Raw genomic sequence first — 6,000 nt, forward strand, 5'->3', positions numbered from 1 at the left:
ATGTGCTTGAATCAATATGGTTGACCTGGTTGTGAACGAAGAGGAAGTTGTCGAACCTATTACGGATGAAAAACTGGAAGAGCTCTTAGACGAGTTCGCGAAAGAGCAAGAACCTATGTATCCGAAAGAGGAGGACTGTTTGCTTGATTTCCTTTAGAGGAAGAAAGATGATGATCAGGAAATTATGCTTTGTCCGAGATGTAGCGCTGTGTTTGATAGATCAGCAGCTAAGGCTTTCGAGGAGTCTGAAATTATGAAAATTTATAAAGCTAAGAAGACTCGAGGAAAGTCGAAAGTGAACACTGGCATAGTAATGCGTCAAGTTCATATGCCCCAAGGCAATGCTCCTATGGCTCCCATCGGAAAGATGGAGATGTACAACTCCTCTCGAGTTGGTAATACATACCTGCCAAATGCGCATGTTCCTATTGGGAAGTGGACTACTCTGCAAAGGCCTAATGTTGGAGTGGGTCGAGGAAAGCAAATTGTGAACTACTCAAAAAATCCATTTTCTAGAGGACCCAGATTTATGTCGAACATGCAGGGAGTGATGGAAACTTGTTGGAGAAACCCGGATTGATGTTGAGTTCCCTTCAAGCTCCTCCCTATATCTTGAACTCCTTGATTCTTCCTATGCTTGGTTAAGGTCTCCTATGGAGGAGGAGGCCTTAAGACCACCACGGTTGGTGGAGAAACTCTCCCAAGAGGCGCCACTCCTTGTTGTAGAGATAAGCCCCTTCAATTCTCACCACACTCTTCTATGAAAGGATAAGAGAATTGGATGCACTCAAAGAGGTTTAGGGACTTTTGGAAGAGAGAAATCTGAACTCTATTCAGAAAATACAATCTCAATTATCTCAAAAGTGTTTTACAAAGAGGGAAAAACGAAAATATAGGAGTAGGAAGCTTGGAGAGTAAGCTAGTCTTAACCATGGTTCACTAGGAACCATGGTAAGGTCTAGCTAACCACCCATGGTCTAGAGGCTTGGAGAGCAAGCTCCTCACTTAGCTTGCTTGGTAAACTAGCTAAGGAGAAGCTTGTGCTTCAAGCTTCCAAGCTTGAGAAGAACCAAGCTATTTGGCCAAGTGTGAACACAAGTGTGAACACAAGTGTGAACACATCTAGGTGGGCGGCTCTTTGGACTTAATTTACTCCAACCGGTTTTGAAATTGATAATTTGATTTAGTTAGGTTCATCCAATGTGAATGGAACCTAGCTAAATCAAATCTATGAAAAATTAGGAGTAAAATGAGTCTAATATGTAAATTTTAGCCTAGGACCACCTTTTGGCTAAATTGCTAGTAACACTCTCTAGCTTGCTAATGGCACTCTCTAGCTTGCTAATGCCACTCCCAATCCTACTACTAGAAAACTAAGAAAAGAATGTATTTCTAGGTTAGGTTAAATGGAGTCCAAGTGTCCAAGAAACCTACCCTAGAAACAATATACAATAACTACTAAAAGGAAATAAAGTGCCTCACAAATACAAAGGCAAAAATATACCTATACAAGTATCTATTATATACAAGGTACAAGAAATCAACTATACAAGTATGTACAATGGAAACTTAAGAGACTAATAAGAGGAACTATAATCAATGCTCATGATGAGCAAAGGTCTCTGAGCACCTCCTCTTTAGAAGTCTCCTCTAGCTTCCTAACCATGGACCTAATTAAAGGCCTAATGGTCTTCATGGGTGAGCCTTCTTGGATCATCCTTCACCTTTCTTGGTCTTACCTCTTCCAAATGGATCCTTGGGGATTAGATTTCCATCATACCCTCCCCCTTCGAAAGGATTTGTCCTCAAATCCCGTGGTCCTTCCACAAGGATAGCATCACCTACAAAAATAAGAAGCAAAGCATTAGTAATAAAATATGCATATAATACATGTGGAAAGTGCACCCTATGAGGAATCCCTTCTATAGTCCTACCAAGGGTTCTTAGACTTGGATGGATGGGTTCTCTAAGCATAAGAATAGGATCCTCACTATAGTGTAGTCTAAGTGTAAAACTAAATCCTAAAAATGTTAAAGTACTAAAACTATAAGAAACTAGTGAAGTACTCCTACATACTAAGGTATCTTGCCTAAAGTACCCTATGTAGTAGTAACCTAGGCTTCTATAAGAAAACAAAGTGAAAATAATAAGGAAACTACCTAGACAACCCTTGATCATATTATATGTTAGATACATCTTGGAAGAGTGTGTAAAGAGTTTAGAAAAGTCATAGAATCTAATTTGGTCTTGAAGAGAAGTAGTAAAATTAAGTTCAAAGAAGTTTGAATTTCCCTTAAGATCAAAAGTAGAAAATAAGACACCATGAGATGTATCTAATAAACAATATAAACCAAAGGTTGGGTGCTTTATTAGAACAACTAAAGTAAGAGAAGTCCTAAATAGACAATGGTTGTCTACTTTGGGCACCACCAAAGTAGTAGCATAAGAAGTAGAACTAGGTGAAGTCCACTTCTTCTTCACAAGACTAAGAACTTGAAATCCATTATTTTCAAAAATATTTAGGTGGTGGATCTTAAGCTCTAAGGTTGTGGCAGCAGTAGAAAAAGAGCTAAAATCTTTATGAAGAAGAAAAGTCTTTTTGCAATCATTTTGAATTAAAAAGTGACTTTCCTTTTGCATAAGATTTTTGGAGGAGACACTATCCTCCTTACTCTTTTCCAAGAGTAGTGTCTTTTTAATATTAAGAAGGAAAAGAGGTTGTTCAGCTAGAAGACATTGTTTTATTGAATGATTTATTGAAAATTGACTTCTAGGAACAACTTCCTTGGAGGGGACACTTCCTTCCAACTCTATAAACTTCTCTTCCTCCTTTTCAAGACTTAGGAGGTTTTCTTTTTCTAATTTTTCCTTTTCCTTTTTTTTTTCTTCCTCAATTTTCTTTTTCATGAATATTTGATCCTCCAACACTTGGGAAGGTGTAAGAGGAGTCAAAGTATGTTTCTTGCCCAGATGGACTAGGCGGATTTTATTGGTGACACCATCATGAATGGCTTTTCTATCATGTTGCCATGATCTCCCATGTAAAATGTGGCTTGCTTTCATTGGAATGATATCACATAAAACTTCATCTTTGTATTTTCCAATGGAAAAAGGCACATTTACTTGATCCTTAACTTCTATAGGTCCATCCTCATTAAGCCATTGAAGTTGATAAGATTTAGGATGGGCTATAGTAGTTAAGTGAAGTTTATCAACCAACCTTTGACTTACAAAATTATTACAAGAGCCACTATCAACAATGAGAGAACATGTTTTCTTGAAAATTTTGCATCTAGAATGAAAAAGGTTCTCTCCTTGTGATTGATCTTGTTCTTTTAATTGGTTGGTTAATAACCTTTGGGAAATTAATAGATCACCATCACATGGTGTTTCCTCATTTTTATGTCTATGGGACCAGAAGGCCCTTCACCATCATGTCTTTTGGGCCTAGAAGGCCCATGACCTTTATTGGCATGGGGTTTGCTAGTCTCACCCCCCACCATAAGCTTATTCAACAATTCTTTTATCGTTTCATTATTTTTTTCTTTTTCTATTTCTTTTCTCCTAATATATCTCCTAAGTTCTCTAACTTCTTCTTTAGTGCTCTTATGAATTCTAGGAGAATGATGACCATGCACACTATTCTCATGAGAATGATCACTCATTTTGCAAGAGTAAAAGGTTTTCAAAAATCTTTAAGAATTTTGCAAATGAGTGATAAGGATTTTCACAAAAGAGTTTTTCTTTTTGGTGTAAGACTAAGTATTTGGAGGTCTAAGTACACAAGTTGCACTATCAAGGGAGGTGAGCTACAAAGAGCCACTTAATAACCAAGCCTTTTCAAGTGGAAATTACTAAACCCCCTTATACCTTTCTTACAAAACAAAATTTTCACACAAATAAGCAAGATAGTTGTGTGTGTGTGCACGAAACCCCTAGTAGGCAAATGAAGCCTTCTAAACAAACTTAGAAGCTAAGCAATTAAAAGGAAAGCAAGTAAAACATATACTAGTCGTAGGGTCCTAGTGTGGAAGTCCAAGTGGCACTTGAAGCTTTTTGGGACACTTCCACAAGTCTAAACGAAGTATGAAAACAAGTAAATCTAGGCGTGTCCTAATGGAAGCCCAAATGGCACTTAAAGCCTTTGGAGACCCTTCCACATGTACTAACCGAGTCTAATAGTCTTTATTTAGAACTATTTAGGAAGTGGTGGAACTTAAACAATGTCCCAAACAACCACTCCTAAATGTAGGTTTGTATACAATAGCAAAATTAAACAAAACTAACCCAAGGTAGGGTTAATGAGTTACAAGACAAGGAAACTAAAAAAAACAAAATCTTCGTGAAGAATTTCCTCCAAGGGTAGTTAGGACAGGTCTGGAACAGCCTTGAAGTCAAGAGAAAACTTCCCAAATTGGCCTCCACCAAGCCTTCACCAAGCCCTCCAAATCTGTCACTAATTTCCTCAAATTCTGTCACTAGTTTGTCTCCAAATCTGTCTCTATTGTTAACCTAAAAATCAAACAATTCTTGGCTGCAAAATAACAAAAAAGTTAGCCTATCCAAAGGTGTTTCACTCAGGTTGGGTGTACCTCAATCTCCTTCAAGTATAAACTCCTTTGAGATGATCCAATATGTCTCAATTAAGCCTTCCTTCCAAGTGTGATGGCTTGAAGAAAAATTATGTCTCACAAGGAATAGCAACCAAACAAGAGAGAATAGAGGCCAATGAATGAAAACTGAAAAGCACAATTTAGAAAAGGCTATACTCTAATGGGAATTAGTGTGACAAAACAAAGAGAGCCAAGAAGACACAAAGCAACAAATAAAGGCAAATTTCAAAGGCTAGCACACAAAGGATTAAACCTAAGAATGGCACTAGAATGGATTACAAAAATTAAAACAAAAAAATTTGTGCAATGTTTTGATGGTTTTAAATTCTTTTTCCAGCCACTGGACAGCAAGCAAACCTCAAGAAAATTTCACACAAAAATTTCAACACAAATTGTTACTAGTTTTAGTACTAGTTTGTTCACTTCTTTTGTACACTTTAATTTTCGTTTTCAATACACTTCTACCTCTGTTTTCTTTTGTCAAAACAAGCACAAGACACACAAGGAATTGCTGGTCACAAATTTCTAATAAACTATTAGCAAAAGAAGTTCACAAAAATTGACTCTAGAACATGTTAGGTCTAATAACATGCATTGGAATCTTTATGAGCACACTAAGATTTATTTAATGTTCAACCAGCAATGACACAATATAGGAACAGAGATTAACACATTAAGATTCAAAAAGAAAAAGGCACAACAAGGATTTAATGACAAGAAAAACTACACATGACTCTAAGACAAAACTAGTAGATTAAGAAATGTAAAAAGCTTGTATTCTTGTTTCTTTTTGGAGTTTCTTTTCTAGTCCGAATTTATAAGAGTTCAAAGGGAGATAAAAGAAATCCTAAAACAATCAAAAAGACATACAAAGAATACCTAAAGGCACATACAAAGATTGATTCACAAGAAATTATAAAATGAATCAAGAAAAGCAAGACAAAGTGAGTGTGTTCTATAGATTTATGGTTGTGACACAAGAACCACTCAAGGCACACAAACTCAAGACTCAAAAAGGAAATACATGTGAGAACAGTTTAGACACAATACAAGATGATATGAACCGAACAAAACAAGACAAAGAAGCATAGGAACGACTTTACCAAGGAGACCTAGCTCTTGATACCAAATGATGGAAGACTTGTTGGAGAAACCCGGATTGATGTTGAGTTCCCTTCAAGCTCCTCCCTAGATCTTGAACTCCTTGATTCTTCCTATGCTTGGTTAAGGTCTCCTATGGAGGAGGAGGCCTTAAGACCACCACGGTTGGTGGAGAAACTCTCCCAAGAGGCGCCACTCCTTGTTGTAGAGATAAGCCCCTTCAATTCTCACCACACTCTTCTATGAAGGGATAAGAGAATTGGATGCACTCAAAGAGGTTTAGGGA

The sequence above is a fragment of the Cajanus cajan genome, chromosome 10 (genome assembly GCF_000230855.2).
Source record: "Cajanus cajan strain Asha chromosome 10, NIPB_CcT2T_4, whole genome shotgun sequence".
NCBI classification, from domain to species: Eukaryota; Viridiplantae; Streptophyta; class Magnoliopsida; order Fabales; family Fabaceae; genus Cajanus; species Cajanus cajan.